Below are 19,497 nucleotides of genomic sequence, written 5' to 3' on the forward strand. Positions count from 1 at the left end.
TATGAAGCCAACATTGTGAAGATAACCAAGACCGGTGGCGTTGGCATTTCATGCCACAGCGCAAACGGGCTACACATTCCATTTAATCCGCACACATACATATTTGCTCGTATATGTGCTTACACATCGCCCACACAAACATGCTTTCCTTATTCGTATCTGCAAGTATTAAAATGGTTGGCTGCCTAATTGTTGTTGTGGCCCAAAACCGCTAGTCAGACAACTCCCATCTCCGTTTCAGCTACTTTCCATAGCCGACCATGCAATTACTCAAGTGTGCAAACTATTTACCATGCTACGGAATGGCTTAAGGCACTAAACCGCTATAGTCGACCCGGATTGATGGTGTTACGACGAAGTTAGCAACGTTGATGGGGATGGGGTTGGCAATGGCAACGGCAATGGCGACAACCACAACGACAACAAATGTCTGAGAAATAGGCCGCTGTGATAGAGAGCGTAAATTATACACCCACACAGTAGAGAATTTGAATGAATGAACCGCACACACACACGCACGCATAGCCAGGCAAGCATAACATATACAGTTGAAGACATCTACATAATTAGCAAAACTATGTTTTGCACAGTTTTGAGTACATTTCGTTTGATTATTTTAATTTTCATTAATTTTTTATGAAAGTATTTATAATTAATTCTAGAGCAAATATCATATCAATCAATGTTTCAAACTTTGTACAAGATTTATTAAAATTCGACCAATTTTCATAAAAATTTCAAACTCTTTAATACGAATTTATAACGGGTGATTTTTTAGCTATTATCTCTTTAAGCAGTTGGTTTAAACCGCTGACGTACGTTTCGTGATTTGTTTCACTGTCAAACATCTTCAGTTTGGTCTATAATTTAACCATGAATCGCCTTACAAACGAACAACGCTTGCAAATCATTGAATTTTATTATAAAAATGCATGTTCTGTTAAAAAAGTTTATCGCGCACTTCTTCCATTTTATGGCCAGTTTAATCGACCCACTGAAGCGACTATTCGAGCTATTGTGACTAAATTTAGAACCAAATTTACATTATTGGACATCAAACCACCAACACGCTTACGTAGAGTGTGAACTGAAGAAAATATCGCAGCTGTGTCGGCCAGTGTTAATGATGACCATCAATTATCGATTCGTCGCCGTTCGCAGCAATTGGGCCTCTGTTACTCAACACCGTGGAAAATTTTGCAAAAGGATTTAGGTGTGAAGCCTTTCAAAATACAGCTGGTGCATGAATTGAAGCCGAATGACCTACCGCAACGCAGAATTTTTGGTGAATGGGCTCTTGGAAAATTGGCCGAAGATCCACTTTTTTATCGAAAAATTGTGTTCAGCGACGAAGCTCATTTTCAGATCAATGGGTACGTAAATAAGCAAAATTGTCGATTTTGGAGTGAAGATCAGCCAGATGAGTTGCAAGTGCTACAAATGTATCCAGAAAAGGTCACAGTTTGGTGCGGTTTATGGGCTGGAGGTATCATTGGACCGTACTTCTTCAAAGATGCTGCGAATCGTAACGTAACTGTGAATAGTGAGCGCTATCGTGAAATGATATCCAACTTTTTTTTTGCCCAAAACACAAGAGCTTGACTTGCATGACATGTGGTTTCAGCAAGACGGTGCCGCATGCCACACAGCACGCGTAACAATGGACTTGTTGAGAGGTGAGTTCGGTGAAATTTTATTTCACGCTCGGGACCTGTCAATTGGCCACTCAGATCGTGCGATATAACGGCTTTAGATTATTTTTTGTGGGGCTATGTTAAAGCTCATGTCTATTCAGACAAGCCTGCTTCAAATAACGATTTGGAAGACAACATTCAAGCATTTATATGTGAGATGCCGGCCGAAACATTGGAAAGAGTATGCCAAAATTGGACTAAGCGGATGGACCATTTGAAGCGCAGTCGCGGTCAACATTTGCATGAAATAATCTTCAAACATTAAATTATATGGACTATACTATCGATTTAATTAAAAATTTCATGCATTTTCTGAATTTTACGTGTGTTTTTTGAAAAACTTTCCTATAGCTCTTAAAAAATTACCCTTTAGAAATAAATTTTGGTACACAGTTTTATAGCGCTTCAAAATTTGATTTAATAAAGTTAGAGGTGTTTGAGAGAGTGATCGACTATCGCATTCCAAAGCACTCTGTAACCAGACTATCTCCAGGGAAAGGGAAATCTACCGAAATAGCCTTACATCAGGTAGGAGGGACTGTAGAGAAATCGCTGAAAGAGAAACGTTTCACCTAGGTGGACTTAATACACATAGAGAACGCTGTCAATAATGTTAGGGCTGAGTCCATTGACACTGCACTAAATAGACTAGAGGTAGAAAGATCTATCCGTCTCCTTTCCTTTCTTGGCGTGATTCTTGACCACAAGATCGATTGGAAGCTGCACATCGAAAATCGCGTTAAAGAGGCGCATATAGTTTTCTACTCCTGTATATCTATGTTCGTCAAAAAATGGAGTGTCAAGCCACTTGTCGTGCTCAGGATGTACAACTTAGTTGTTCTGCATTTGGCATATGGTTGCTCAGTTTGATGAGTAGCCCTTCAAAAGGGCTACAACACCATTAAATTAGAGAGAGAGCAGAGAGACGGCATGTATTCGCAACACTGGAGCGCATAGAATATTCCCTACTGCCGCCCTTAAAGTCATTCTGCATTTACCTACATCCCGTTGATCTTCAATCGTTCAATCCATTGCTGCTCAGAGCGTTATTAGGTTGAAGGAGATTAGCCTCTGGAGGAAATTTTCTGTAAGACATGGTAGCATATTGAGGCAGATTTCTCCTTCCATCGCTGAACTTCCTTCAGATCTCTCCATCCCCAAGCTGGGCTTTGAGTGTTGTGTCAAGGCTATCTTTCCAAGTAGGCTCGATTGGAAGGAGGGAAGAGTCTGCCTCTCTTTTCACTGACGGATCCAAGTTGGAATCTGGAGTTGGAGCGGGTTTTTTTCTAAATCCGCCAATATTTCAGTCTCCTTTAAACTGCCGAAAACTAGTAGTGTTTTTCAAGCAGAGATCTCCGCGACCTTGCAGGCATGCAAAATGCTTGGGATTGGTGTTGGGAGGGAGACATAAATATCTTTTTCGATTGTCAAGTTGCAATCAAAGCCAAACTCTCTTCTGGTCAACTTCTATAAAGAGGAGATTAAACGTCTCGAACGTACAAGAAACATTTCCCTTATCTGCGTTCCTGGGAATAGGAACATAGAAGGAAATGAGATAATCGATGAGGTTGCCAGGAAACGGTCGACAGAACCGATTTCAGTTGTCCCCATTTCGGACCTCGGTGTCCCTTAACCCTTGTTAAAAGAAAACTGTACAATTTCTTTCTAAACAAAAGCAAGATAGATGGAGTTCTATCTTATCGTGTACTATCTCGAAAACACTTTGGATCCAGTACGACTGAAGCAGGATGCTTAAAGTGTTGGGAATCCCCCGACATTCAATTTCCATACTCACAGCGTTGCTCACCGGTCACTGGGTGATCGGAACTCACTCTGTAAACCCCCATTACAGAAGCTGTGGGGATCCCGCAGAGAAAGAGGCTGTTCAACACTTTATTTGCAAATACCCAGGTGTGGCGGCTAGGCGCTTGAGGTTCCTTAGTGCGCCTTTTAGGGATAGCCCGAGGCAGTTCTGTATGCTAGATCCCTTTTCTCTCCTTCACTATATCAACAGCAGTGGATGGCTGTAGGTATTTATTTTCCTTTAAGTGTTGTACTCTTCGCAGGTAATGGTCTACATTATAGTATCAGAACGGCCTCTAGTGCTACGCGCAATGTACCCGTGGTACTGTTGCCATCTAACCAACCTACCTACATAAAGTTTAACTAGAAGTAGTCCATATTTGTAATTTTTTTCCAGAAGGTAAATTTTGAGTTCCATATAAAGAATTTTCTCTAGAAATGTTGAAAAAAAAGTTTTTAATTTTGATGAAAATTTATTGAACTTTTATAAATCTTGTACCACATTTGAAACTAGCCGGGTACCTTCCGTGAGCGAACAATTTCTTCTACACCAAATTTTATATATCAGAAGAAGTTACATTAAGGAATATTACAAAAATAAAAGAGTTAAAACTGGTCATAGCATCCTGTTGCTAAGTAGATGCACGCAACCGTATTTGACATGAATATTGTATCGCCTTCAAGATTTTCCTCCTGGTAATGCTATTTAATGCTGCCATTAAGTATTCCTCATGGTTTATAGAGCTGCTTATATGTGTACATGTATGTATAAACATAATCGTAAAATCAAATCCCTGCAGAACCAGCAATGCTTTTCGGATATTTTACTAATATCATCGACTCAGCAGCTTCCGTAGGCACACGGGGTTGTGCGTGGCTGCTATTCTAATATTATTCTGATACTGTTAACTCACACTTCCATATGAACAAATATGTAGATTGTCTAACCAGAGTGCTTGGCCCAACTAGACCTAAAAAATCGTTTAAGTCATTCGAAAGGTTTCAAGAAGAACGCATTTTAATTTGGTATGAGCTGAAGCCGCGAGACATCGATAGCCTTTTATTCACTCTATAACAACTATTTCCGTGCGGGAATGGATCCAATGCACTAAACCTAAGCTAAACAATCAGAAGTCAATACCATGAATTCATGCTTTCACGATAATGTCCTTTATTTGGTGGCACCAGCGAAATAACTTCACCATAAGCCCATAAAAACTTCACACGAAATACATATATAAAATTAATATTTTATCATCATTTACACTAATAACAATATCAGCCGAAAAATCTCTTGCCAACAAGTTCCACCTTGGGCTAAGTAGGCAGTTGAGTAGAAAAGTCCCCTCTCGACGAATAAAACTAACACCTTACAAGGCGCTCTTCATGCCCGTCCTAACGTACGGCGTGGAAGCTTGGACGATGATAATATCCAATGAGGCGTCCCTTGGAGTGTTTGAGAGAAATATTATGCGGCAGATTTTTGGACCTTTGCGTGAGTACCGTAGGTGATGGAACAATGAGCTGCATGAGCTTTGCGACGGTATAGACATAGCGAAGTGAATAAACATCCAGCGGCTGCATTGGCTGGGTCATACCGCAAAGGACACCAACGCACCCACTCTGAAAGTATTCGATGCGGTACCAGCTGGTGGTAGCAGAAGAAGAGGAGGGCCTACTCTGCGTCGGAAGGATCAGGTGGAGAAGGACTTGGCTTCACTTGCTGTTTCCAACTGGCACCGGTTTGCATGAAAAAAAATGACTGGCGTGCTTTGTTAAACTCGGCCAAAATCGCGTAAGCGGTTATCGCGCCAATCAAGAAGAAGGAGAATATCCTACTTCCAATTCATTAACAGTTTCGTTTTTCCGAGTAATCCAAAATTTGATAGATAAATTGACAAAACAGATAGTGTTTTAAGCTATGCTTAGTTTTGCATTTTTGTACGCCTGTAAGTATGCAGCTTTCGAAATATTGTAACATTTGGCTTCAAATAACTTATGAAAAGATTTATTGAAAGCTCTCCGTAAAGATTGACTCATTCCAATCCCCAAGGTACAAGCTTCTTTAAATTAGATACACGTTTTTTAGCTGCACGGCAGTTAAAATACTAAAGAAACTCCCACCAAAGTTTGGGTAATTTTCCCGCTCTTTTTTCATTTCACCATTCTCGCCTCTAATACTATTATGAGATCACCCATGAGCAGACTTCTACAGCCAGCCCGAGCTGCTGATGTAATGGAGAAGATTGATGGGATTTAAGTTGGCGCACTGCCCCAGGTTGTCGAAGAAAGGGGCACCTTCATCGTTTGACGGTCAAACCCAGACATTTACAGAAAAAGTGCTCAAGGGTCTTCGCATCTGAAAGGTCCCCACAGTTTCTACAATGTGGTTTAAATGGTACATTCAGCTTTTCTGCGTGAGTTCCGATCATTCCATGGCCGGTAAGCACAGCTACAAGTTTGGGAATTGGGTCTTTTGTACTGGGACCATACGATTTTCGAAATAGCACACGAAGAAATGGAGCTCCATCTGATCTGTGCTTTCTTAGAAAATAGGTGGGCAGTCAGGCAGATACCGATGACTGGGTGGGAGACCTCTGAGATCGATTCAGTCGACACCTTCCTGGCAAGCTCATCAGTAATTTGATTTCCTTTTTCCCAGATCAGAGAAATATTACCTTCACTCCCAAGAGATTTGATCTCCTTCTACAGAAGTTGACCAATTTGGATCTGCACAATGGCGTCGTCAGAGCCTTGATCGTGGCTTGACTATCGGATAAAATATTTATATCTCCCTCGCCCCCACGTTCCTTAATCATACCTGCAGGATCGCAAAGGTTTCTGCCTGAAAAACACCAGCAGTATTCGGCAGTTTTAAGGAAATAGATAAATTAGCTGATTGAGAGAAAACCCCTGCTCCGACTCCCGATTTTATCTTGGAGCCGTCAGTGAAGACAGAGGTAGCCTTATAGATGTTCGAAAACTATTTCGGTGATAATACTCAAAAGAAACCAGCCGTTTATGAGTGGCATCAAGGGATCGTGGCTCCATCGAGAATGACGAGCATAGTGGTAGGCTGTCGAAAACTGATAAAAAAACATTAATAATGTTAAGGAAAAATTGATAACTAATCGCAAGTTAACCATCAAAGAGCTGGCAGGCCAGATAATAAGGGATATTATTGGGCGCTATTAGTCGTTTACGCAAAGCAATTCGCCATAAAAGAAAGAAAATTTGTAAAAAAAACTGGTGAATTCCGGACCGAGATAATGCACAGTCGCATAGTGCCATCATCACCCGTGAATTGTTGACCAAATACGAAACGAATACCATCCAACAGCCATCGAATTCACCTGAATGACCGCAGCGGGAAACGCGTTTCAACAAACGGAAGGAAGTAATGAAAAAATTTACGACGGTTCTGATGGCTATACCGAAAATAGAGTTCCAGAAATGTTGCGAGAGCTGGATAACACGCTGGCATAAATGCGTTGCAGTTCTTGGGGAGTAACTTTGAAGGTGATAATATCACTTTTTAGGAATTAACTTGCATTTTGAATTTTCTGAATATATTCCTGGAACTTTTTGATCAAAGTGGTGTATGCGAGAATTTGTACTTAAACTATTTTAGGCTACTCCAGTGAAAATTAATGGAACTAAAACTAAAACAACAACAACAAATATGCAGTTTCACTATAACACCTCTATTATCCGAGTACTTGAATATATGGCCACACGGTAGAAATTAATGGCAGAGCATTGCTGGTAAAAATATTTCTTGCCCAAAAATTCCGTTGAGCTTTGCTTTGAATTAATTAATTAGCATTGTTTGTAGCTATTTGCGGTTTTGCTCCACTCGGCAATGTCGACCATATCGTACGATACGTATACAAACTTACAATACATCTTCCGCAAATGTGGGTGCAAACCAACAGCTGCATGAGTGTAGACTGGTAAGTGCACACATACATATTTACATATGACAAGGCAAACAGAACATGTGCCTATGTGGCTCGTGGCTTTGTTTACCAAAGATGCGTCTATGACCGGTTCGCTTAGATTTTCGTACATTTCCGTATAAGTAGATGTGGTCTATCGGTCTTATGTGCTTGCCTATGACCGAGAATAAATTGCTTACACACTAACTGCAATAGTATTTTGCACATACATATATACTTACATGCATACTCAAATATGTATGCAAGCAACGTTACATGCAATTATACTTGGAGTTATTAACCCTCAACTGGTGACGTTAAGAACTTTGACATAGAGAGTGACGTTAAGTCTGCTATACTCCATTTGCGATTGTTTTGCATGGATTGTAGCGGTTGTCGACTACGAGAAACATACAGTACCAGACACTCCACTATGAGACACATTCCGTACTAAGATATGCCAACTCATCGATTGGAACTCAACTGAAAATTGGCTACCTAACATGGTGAATCTACGTCGTGATGGACCAGGACAATGACACAGAGGGTGCGAGATTGTATCTCCCTCATTTAGACAGCTTCTGCATTCTGAATGCTCGAAAAGAATACCACGGTCAACATTGCCAGCTACACCGCGTGAATTACACTATTCGAAAAGACCTAAGCCATACTCCTTCACGACAACGCCAGGCCCCTTGTTGCATAAGTCGTCAAAGCCGCACTCCGAGCCTTGCACTAACCGATTACTATCTTTTCCGCTTCCTGTCAAACCATATGAATGGCGTTACCTTCGATAACAGAGAGGTCCTTAAAAATTTACTAAATAACTTCTTGATTAACTTATTGATATAATTATTGTTTTTTCTTTAAATTAAAGTCTTCGATAAAAACGCTACAAACTTATTCCCCAACCCAATATTAGAAGCTGTGGTGACCTTGCAGACGAGGAACCTATTGAGCACTTGCTCTGTAAATGCCGGGGTTTGGCAGTTAGGGGCATTGCGCCAACTTAAATCCCATCAACCTTTCCCGTTACAGCACCAGCCCTGGTCGGCTGTAGATATCTGCCTGTTCGATGTCTCAAAATGGTATCATAACGAGACTTTAGTGCAATTTGGAGCGTGCCAGTCTGGTACTACCTACCTACATTTTGCCTTACTCTCAATATGAATCGTCAAGCTCAATTCTTTTTGGTCGCCTCTGACACTGCTGTCGCTATCCACAAATACTTTGTAATCTAATGCGAAGAACACAGCAGCTTGAGCGGAGCTAAATGGTATGACTCTTAGCCTAAAAATATGATAATTCTGGATAAAAGGCTAAACTAGAAAGAAAACACAGATCAGATATAAGAAGTAGAGGTAGCGCACCAGCGCTGACCACTGTATCTATATAACAGTCATGTGGATTCACCTTGAGCAGCGCGATTAACCTCAACCTATTTTCTAGGATAAAGATATGAAAAACCATCTTCATAAGTGGGGCACCGAGAACTACATCGCGTGAAGCTCTATTATTTTATCTTTTGTTTCTATGACTTGCAAGATATCGGATGATAGCTTTCGATGTCCAGCGGATGCGACTGCATTTCCAAAAATACCAAGAACGTGGATGTGTCAAGTCAGCGCTGCTACATGGAAGTGAAGCGTGACTTGTTTCGAAACCGATCACCCAGAAAGTTCAATGCTTCACCAACAAATAGTTGAGGATAATGTAAAAAATATTCTTGCCCAATATAATAAGTAACAGAGAGCTCTGGAAACAAAAGAACGAGGACCCTATCTTACGCCAATTTACACACACGAAAGGGTTTTGGATAGGCCACGCTCCCACAGCATCACAAGAATGGCCCTAATGGAGGAAACGGTTTATCAATTTTCCTGTAACTGCCACGCACTTTCCAAAACCAAGCTTTCACATATTCTTTGCCATTCTAAATCAGGAGCCGAATATTGACTTGAATGAATGAAAAGAGTAGAGGTTCGCACTTCGAACCTATGGTCTTTAGGGCTCTCGACCCATGACAGTACTTCATCCAAACTCAGCTCTTTCTGAGCGTATGTGCTTTTCTTCCGGCCGCATCCGGCGGAGATGTCTATTCTTTCTTCTGGCAATGGGGTCAAATTAGAGAATAAGCTGTGTAAGAGTTTCCAGGGATTGATCTGAATACTGTGCAGATGGTTGCGCTTTCTACAGCGGTCTGTTAGAATATTGACTTAAATGGAGTGATGAGATCCATCAGGGACAGTAGTTGGTTCAAGAGAAATAAGTTAGGCACCATGCGGTATCCATCTAAATAATAAATATATCATTCGCTTAGCCGCAGCCAGAATGGTGATACCTCTTAATTTTAGCACATTAATAAAAGGAAATTTGTAGTAACAATTTTTTAGGGATTTCTACGCATTCCAATATTAATTTTTTTTTTCTGCAATTCAGTTTCCTTTTGCACTTACAATGATGCTCAGAAACATGTCATGGATATCAAAGGGCGTTAATTGTGCTTACTTCTGGAAGGTATACCAAATTTAAGTGCAAAGTTTACTTAAAAGAGTCAATGCTCGCAAAATTCCGAGTAGTCTAACGCACTCTACGCCACCAGTTGAGTGTTAAGTGCATCACTGTCGATTATGTGTCCAAATATATATGTCTAATTGCGTATACATACAAACATCTTTGGGTTGTACGAGAGTCCTCCCCTGATTCGTTTGCGGAAATCATCTTAATAATTCAGATTAAACATTCCCACAACTACAGATGCGCATATTCTGCTGCCTAAAATCCCTAATCACTTTGCATTGAATTAAACTTTTAATGGATTCAGCATTTAGGCGATTATACGCGTACAAAAAGAATTTGAAATGAGAGTACTTCAAAATCATAAATTGAAGCAAAAAAAAAAACAAAACAAGGAAGACAAATCCATCATTAAACATCCAAAATTGCAGCATTAATTTCTTTTAAGCTTTCATATCATAAAGGGCAGTCAAATTGACAACTCCGTCTTCTCTCTGTGAGTTTAAGATAGGGCGGGGCGATATCCTTGTACCTGACTTCGCGATACCTGTAGTAGATGTGTAGGTCAAATGGTTAAAGTACCACTCTGGCATTACACAAACAGCACTATAGCGTGGTTTTCATACCATTATGAGATCACTCATGGTCGGATTTCTTCAGCCAGCCAGAGCTGTTGATGTAATGGGACTTAAGTTGGCGCACTGCGCACTGTAATGAGGAAAAAGGGTTTTCGAAATAGCATCATGTAGAACTCTATCTTTTCTGCGCTTTCCTGATAAATAAGTAGTGCAATTCCCCTTCAACAACAGTCAGAGGGATGCCGATGTCCAGATAGGAGGTCTCTGGGGTCAATTCAGTCGGCCCTTTCTGGCAAGCTCATCAGCAATTTAAATTCCCTGTATGTTCCTATGTCCCAGATCCCTAGAACTCCGATCAGAAAAATCTTACATGACGAAACAGATGGCAATAACTGATCGCCTGACACCAGTGATACGCAGTAGAAAAAGCTCCAGATCTGCAATCAGGAAAGCCACGGGATACCTCCTGATGTCTGCCCAGCAACACATTCACAACAAGGCTTCCATGCTCCCGGTTAAGAAGCACAGCGAAATGCTCAGCAAAGCATTTCTACGTGAGTGCTACCGAAGGTATCACCCCTGCAGATATTTGCTAGAGGCTAAACTACTTCCTAGGCGTGTCAGAAAGCATCTTCTCAATTACACTGACGAGATCCGAGACAAAACACTACTACTAGATGGATCAGTATAAGCACAGACATTAAACGACATCCCTTTGAAGACTCTTACCACCTTCTTAAGCTCGTGACCCCCGAATGCCGTCATCGGAAGCTAACCACCACCTATTGCAGACGAAATATTTCAGCTGCCTCGTGAGACCCGAGTAACTTTGGCTCAATTTCAAACACCTCCATCTTAACAAGTATTTTTTTTTTTTTGTGTAGTGGTGGGCAAACCTAAAGTTAGTCAACATCTGGAATTTCCAACGTTTCGTTAGCGAGAAAAGGAATTAATGAACGGAAGTAGATTCCGCTCAAGTGGCTACAAAAAGGTACATTTGGCTTCTCTGGAATCTGTGAAGAGCCGGAGCTAGTATTTAGCAGTACAAAATATTACCCATACATTTTTGCAGTTGCTCGTGGCATGTCTTACCTCTCAGCATGACATATTTCCATTGGCACGTTTGACGTTTTTGTAAGTACTCAACTATTTTTTATATAAGCCATATTTGTGTTATTATCATGCGCTTGCAAAATTCAGCAACAAAGCGGAGAAATAGGTAAATCGAATCTAAGTCATTCTCAGATGCGAAAATTCACAAGCTGAGGAGAAGGTGAGGGTGGGATCAGCTGTTAAGAGCTGTCGAACTATTCTGAGTATTGCACTCACTTTTGTTAGCACTCGTTGAATGCAGAACACGGAGCTTACAGAAGCTGTCACGAAAGAAAGTCAACTCACCAGGAGATATTAACGTGGCACTGAACCACTGGACATATGACCGTTATGTTCAGCATTCCTTTAGAAGCCTTAGCTATGAGGCAGGAGTTCTAGGAATTTGCCATTAAAAGGCAACATAATTTTATTGCTTCTATTCGCAATAATCTCAGTCCAACTCTATGCAATAGATCCCACGATTGGATACATGCTTGGTAGTCTTCCAAAGTTAACCCATTCAGTGCCACGGTTACTACTTCCTCTACCTCCTGAATAACGCCACCTTGAGTTTCCTTAATCATATTATCATGTTCCTCTCTTGAAATTTTCGGAAGATATTTTCCAGATTGCACTAAAAATTAGATCAAAATCCTATACTTGCTTCATAACTCATTCTCACGACGCCAGTTCCCGAAATATAACTAAATTCACGGAACTTATTTGCGACACCTCGCATGCACAGTCTCGTTGAAAGAGCTGTTTGGATGTGCAACAGATCGCGATAATTTGAGGGCATCCAGCAATAAGACCTAGGAAATCTTTCTGGAGAACTACAATGAAACCAATTGGACGCCACGTGAATCCTTCCTAAGAGCAAAACGGCTAACCTACCCTTGGTTAAGTTAGGTTGAACTGGTTGTTCACTGTGTTCTCCCACCCAGACTAATAGCACTGATTTCCACAGATCTGAGATCTTCCAATTAATTGAAGAATTATCTACCTAAAATGGTACATCTACGTCTGAATGGAGCAAAACAATAGCACAGAAGGGGCGGTATCGTCTCTTCCTCCTTCTCATCTAGACAACTTCTGCAGAAGTCATATGTTTGCACAATCATCCTCTGGGCTTGATTGCCTATTAGGCAGTGCCCCGTTGTAACAGAAATCATTGTGCTAAGATTTTGCTTATTTCACCTTAGCAGAAATTCTATAGTATGTGTTTAGCATTGAGAGTCTGCCACAATTGTCGGGCGATTCTGCAGATGTTTTCATTACGCCATCTTTCATTCGCTGCTCTTACAATTTCCTCAAAGATGAGAAGCTTACATGTTTGTAAAGCTCTGCCTATATCATTGTCTTTGCACTCATCGGTCCATTCAATGCCGAGTGTCGCTAGTTCAGTGGCTCTGCAGTTACCCTCAAGGTCGCAATGAGCAGAAATCCATGTTACCTTTAGGTGAAATGACTCAGCCATCTCGTTAAGAGATGTCCGACTTTTCGTGGATAACCTGGAGGTTGTCGACTGCTTTTTGAGGGCTTTTATCGCAGCCTGGCTATTAGTGAAAATGTGGATATCATCTCCAGGTATCGCATCACACTGCACTAGTGTCACGATTTTCATTATTCCCATCAGTTCAACCTGAAAGACACTACGGTAGTCAGAAGGCCGAAACCTGAAGGAGATCCCAGATGCTCGGAACATACACCATCTGAGTAAACATGGATGAACTCGCCTTGTCTTACATCGTCCCCACTGTTCGCTCGAGAGTAGAAGGATCTTGAACGTTGTAATGGCAAGTGTAGGTGTCCACCAGTCCGGGAAGTCCCAAAATACCAGCCGGATTTTACCGTGGCACTCACTTAAAGTGCTCAACCTTATTGTCGCTCTGTACGCGATATATCTTGCCTGCAGATACCTGCCTACTCTAATTCAAACCGAAAATGATGGTCGATATGCACTCTAAGTCCTTCTTTCGGCACATGTTGCTGGCATTTTTAACAAAAACAAATATTCATAACTCGTAGGCGCCTCCAACACCTGCACTTCCTTTTTTCATTCACCACTTTTAGCAGTAAATGGCTACTACATCCAAAAACAACACTAAAAACTTCTTTTACACTTACATTTCTTTCACTAGACACTTTTCACGAAATCAAACGATGAACTTAAATAAACTACTCACAAATATTTAAACCAGCCAGCGTAAGGAGCGTAGGCAAATAAATATATGCTGCCAATTTGCAAATACCTTGAATGCCCAGTATTAATTTGGTAGCGTAATATCACACGAGAAAGCTTGCAAAAAAGCTTTTCACAAGAATTCGCTAAAAAAATTAATTATGAGTGTGAGTTTCGTAATCTTGAAGTAATCCCATTCATACCAAATGGCGCGAAAGCGGCGCAGAGGTGCCCGGGTGTGAAGCACCACAATAATACTTTTATAAAAAGTGATAAGTGAGATAATTGAATAGAAATAATTGGTTGCTGAACATTTACGGGTGATACAAAAAAAACGAGTGATGAAGAAAAAATAATTTAAGAAAATAATTAATAATTAAGTTGTTACAGTTGCGTACATTTAATTAGAAACGTGATATTTTGGACAATTTCAACTAATTTTTTTTTCATTAATTTTTTATAAAAATTTAGATCATATAATCAAATTTTCATACTTCTCTTCACAATATAATCAAAGTTTCATACTTCGTACGATATCTATAGAAATTCAACAACGGTTCATCGTTTTATTTCAAACTTTTTAATTATTTTAATTGGCTCGTACTTCTCGTTGATTTTTTGGTAATTTTTCCCCTTATAATAAGGCTAGGTTCTTCTTCTTAATTGGTGCAATAACCGCATACGCGATTTTGGCCGAGTTTAACAAAGAACGCCAGCCGTTTATTTCTCGTGCTAACCGGTGCCAGTTGAGCACTTCCACTTGATCCTTCCATCGCAATCGCCTACGATATTCGCCGTAACGTACAAAAGTCCAAAAATCTTCTACGGAATATTTCTCTCAAACACTCTAAGGGACGCCTCAACGGGTATTGTCATCGTCCAAGCTTCTGCGCCATACGTTAGGACTGAGATTGGGTAGGTCAAGTAAGAAAATTTCAGAGCAGAATGTGCCAATTGTACTTGGACGAGTGTAAGAGCGTAAAATGAGCGAGCACAATTGTGTTGTTAAGTCTCCTAAGACGTAGCAGCCAAAGTTACTCTCACAATTTTTCTTCGAATGGCCACGTCTTGAGTAATTCTTGGGTCTACTTGTATTTTTCTTTATATAAGGCTGATTTTCGATTTATTATTGTGCGCTGTCATGCCACGGTTTTGAGAAAAATTTCGAGAAACGAAATGTGGAGGTAAGGGTGAAAAAGGCCAATAAAGCCCTGGATGTAAAAGGATGATTGGGGCAACCTGGGGATATGTCTCTCTCACGGATGTATTAGTGCTACACAGTAGTGGTCAGACCAATACTTCTCTATGGTACTCTGGTACCACACCATGACTATGACCGTGACTCTTCATAGATTGACTCTAAGAGCGCTCAGATCGACTCCAACGGCAGCCCTCGAATACATATTTGACCCACCACCCATAGATCTTGCGGCGAAATCTGCAGAAGGATGAAAAGTCAATATGGCTATTTGGCTCCGGTTTTTAAGGGGTTATACGCAGTTATGAAGCAAATAAAAGACGGGTTGTCAAGGATTTATCCTGAAGAAACTTCAGAATATTTTAATTTGAAAATTTTTGGCGGTTATAAAAGCATCCTTCAAGAACGTAACAAAATTTTTTATTTATGAAAATGTTGATTATAGAGCGCGCTGCAGGCGATTTTTGGAACCTCCTTTAAAAAAAGACGATTTACGGTGTACATCGTAACTCAGGATTGGATTATCTGAAATCAAAAAACCAAACAAATTTTGTTAATATATTAGATTATCTAGTAATTAATCGTTCGGCTAATCAAAATAGTGAATTTTCACAAAATGGCAGCTTTTAAAAGAAATGATTTCGATTTTTACGTTAAAATTTGGCCGTAAATTGATTATAAAATGGAAAATAAGTATCAGATTTACAAAAGGAACGATTAATTACTAGAAAATGTATCTTTAAAGATTGAGTTAAAACGGTTGACCGATCAAACAAGCCGTTTTCGAGGTATCGTGTACACCGACTTGAAAAATGCCGTTTTGAAAAAAACACGTTTAAAGTTTCAATACCTACCTTAAAACGTGCCGAGGCATCTCTACATATTTAGGTATAACTCCGAAAGTATTGCTTAGATCTACTTCAAATTTCGTGCGTATACTTTTGAATATATGTACATTACAAAAATGCAATAAAAAAATCGATTTTTTTGAAAGTCATAACTGCGTATAACCCCTTAAAGGGGGAAAAAGATTCAATACATTTAACTTTTATACGGACGGTTCTAAAATGTGGAGTAGGCGCTGGAATATACTGTCCAGCGTATAAGCTTCCAAATCACAGACGCAGACCTAGCTTGTGTTACTACTGCGACCAACTCCAAGGTTAGCTTTTACATAGATAGTCAGGCAGCCATTAAAACAATTACATCGTGTAATATAATATAACGTCCAAGCTCGTTCTTCAGGAGACAGTAAATATGTTGGTAGTGCATTGTAAGCTACATTTCTATAGGGCCGTAATGACATTGAATAGAGCGATATAGAAGACGATATAGTGAAGTATTGGGTTTTTTTCTTCGAATTTTGTCAAAGAAATACCAAAGTCAATACGAACAAACTAGACAAAAACACGATCAGAAAACTCAAGACAAGATGGGAGACTCTTCCACCTGCAGGAATACTAAGATCATGTGGAAACATAACGACACAGTCATACTCGATTTTACTATCACTAATATGAAGAGATTTTAGAGCTATGATGGGCTATGTCCCCCAGTAGCAGCGTATGCTTATAAGGTAGGAATCTCTCAGAGTGGTTTCCTCATACAGAACAGTATCTGAAGCCGCGGTTTTAGATATCAGCGGAAACATCCCTATAGCTATTCTAGCACAAGAGCGCAAACGGAGATGGGAGACAAAAATCACAGGAATCTCAGTACCATGCTTTTCCGATATTAGAATTCAAACGCTCACACTTTGGCAGGCAAGATGGAACTCTGAACCGTACGGTAGATGGACAGCGAGACTAATACCCGATCTAAAAAAGTGGGTAAAAGGAAAGGTTAACTATTACCTCACACAGTTTTTGTCCGGACATGGTTCCTTTCGCAAGTATTTGTGGCGAATGGGAAAAGTGAGCCTACCAAACTGCTTATACGGAGATACTGAGTATGATGATGCGGAGCACAACTTCTTTAAATGCGAGAGATGGAACATAGGGAGAACAGCTCTGCAACGAGCTATTGGTGTATTTGCACCTGAAGAAATAATCGAAAAAATTATGGTAGACGAAGAAAAATGGAATGCCGTCGCAAATATCGTAGAAGATATTATCCGAAAAAAGAAGTGTGAAATGAAAACTTATTCTGATGAACATTAAGTATAGGTTTCTCAAAACATGCGTCCCTGGACGAAGGGTGAGTAAGTAAGTGTCCTTCTTAGGACGCCGTCTGAGCCCTCTACCTCGAAGCAACGCGGAAGCAGTCCCGGGGTAGAGGGAAAATCCCAAGGGATATTTTTAGTGGAATCACCCCATACGTAGTAGTGACGGTTACTAAATATATATGGTGCGAAGGCAATTTTAACCCAACCTCACCGCCGAAACCAAAAAAAAGCAATCTCGGACAGCGAGGAATGCGGGGAATGTACGGAGACATCTCAGCAGTGGGTTGGATATATCTCCTTAAATTCGCAATAGAAACAACAGGCACCATGCGGGTGGACTATTTTAAAACGCATAACTAATGAGCTCCATCTAGTATCGCTATGGACCGAACTGGTCAGCTCAGCGAACGTAACAGCAACTCAACCTGTTCAACCTAACTTAACCGATTTAGATAGAAAGGAAGAGCGTTACAACAAGTTATGGGTAATGTAAGAAAATTAATACTTTGAAACATAGGTAAATGTCATCCCCTAATAACATTAAAAACAAACGAGAGAGCAAGTATAAGTCTTCTACTTTCTAATCTTTCGAATCTCGATGAAAGACCAAAATGAAGAGAAACATTTTTCTAATAGCGGTCGCCCCTCGGCAGACAATGGCAAACCTCCGAGTGTATTTCTGCCATGACAAAGCACCTCATAAAAAATATCTGCCGTTCGTAGTCGACTTGAAACTGTAAGTCCCTCCATTTGTAGAACAATATCAAGACAGATGCCACAAATACGAGGAGGAGCTCAACCAAACACCAAAAAATGGCGTACGCGCTAATTATATATATATATTGACAAATGTTTGCGCCAATTCATGACTGCTATGCAGTCAATTTATTTGGGCGTGTTTGTAATTTCAAATTGTCCCACTGATTTTTCACCTTAACATTTTTTTAAATAAAACAACCCATATTTTCTCTTCACTTTTTATTGACCGTAAAAATCTCAAACCGACCTTTATTTATGTAAGTAAAATGATCGGATGTATAAATTTCCAAGTCTTCAATAAATATATTTAAAATACTTTTGCGTATTTTTTGATCACCTGTTCTTTCATTAGTCAGCCCGTGCATACTCGTATTATTAGATATCTCAACTCAGACAAGATTACAAATTATTACTTTAATTGATGCGCTCTGTTCACTATTCAGCTGCATACTTGTTTATGTAGATATGCATGGGTGTGTGTACACATGAGTGGGTGTTAACAAAATTCTTCAGAAAACACTCAGAAATAAAAATGTGTTGTCACTTTGAAGGTTTCCACGTGTAAACCTCAAGCGAGCTTTCGTAATATTTCACGTGATCGCGATAACTTGTAAGCCACCTTGCCATTGATAATGGTGAGGGTGTCAATGCTTGTATCTTTAGACTTCCGCAAACCTTCCTCCCAAATTAACATTAACTTATCAATGCAGAGAAACAACAAGCAATTACTTACTCACCTGAAGCATGTGCAAGTTGTTTATAGAAAGTTCCCCAAAGTACAGTATTGCGAAACATTTTAGAAGTAATATTATATAATATGTAAAAAATATAAATAACATAATATAAATTTAGAATGCTTTTTTTTTTTGTGTGCAATGAGTAGCTGCATCTAATTCTGATCAGTACAACTGTAAGAAATCAGAGTCATCCGTTTATTTATTTCTTTCTTACGCACAACTGATACTCTTTCCCACCTTCAGCAGACTCTTCAAGACTAACATCCCCTCAAGAAAAGAGTGGCAAATTCAAAGACGATGGAGGCCTCTTTATACACGAGATGATCCAAGCTAGAAAATGAAGTAGGCTATGGAGTTTTTTCAACACAGTGAGGATTAGGATTATCTCTCCGACTTCCGGACTACTATATCGTCTACCAAGCAGAAGTCCTAGTCATAACCTTAGGCCAGGATGTGATTGTGTACCTCAACGCACAACCGACGGTGAGTACTGCAGGCGATGGAACAATGAGCTGTATGAGCTTTACGACGGCACAGACATAGCGCAGCAAATAAAGATCCAGCGTATTCGTTGGCTGGGTCATGTCGTCGGAATGACCACAAACGCTCCGGCTCTGAAAGTATTTGATGAGATACCAGCTGGTGGTAGCAGAGGAAGACGAAGGCCTCAAGGATCAAGTCTGGAATGACTCGGTTACCATGCCAATTAAAAATAAGAAGAACACGCACACCGTAACAAAAACTACGATAAAAATCTTTTCGGACAGTGTGGCGGCCATCAAATCTATGGATGCAGTTATACTAAGATAAAATGTTGCTTAGTAATGCCTTGCAG

At 40.1% G+C, this 19,497-nt stretch overlaps 1 protein-coding gene across 3 annotated transcripts in view; it reads right to left on the reverse strand.

The window, feature by feature from the left end:
• Positions 1–19,497, reverse strand: part of LOC128855230 (uncharacterized) — a 38,084-nt gene that overhangs the window by 9,639 nt on the left and 8,948 nt on the right. Inside the window, exon 1 of one of the 3 annotated variants that reach the window (XM_054089952.1) lies at positions 13,809–13,872. The exons of 1 other annotated variant lie outside the window; for it this stretch is intronic. The gene's annotated coding sequence lies outside the window, so the exon portion shown is untranslated. Of the gene's footprint in view, positions 1–13,749; positions 13,873–19,497 lie in introns of those variants that run through there. One more of the 3 variants, XM_054089950.1, reaches the window with a different exon arrangement.

Source organism: Anastrepha ludens, chromosome 2, assembly GCF_028408465.1.
Source record: "Anastrepha ludens isolate Willacy chromosome 2, idAnaLude1.1, whole genome shotgun sequence".
NCBI classification, from domain to species: domain Eukaryota; kingdom Metazoa; phylum Arthropoda; class Insecta; order Diptera; family Tephritidae; genus Anastrepha; species Anastrepha ludens.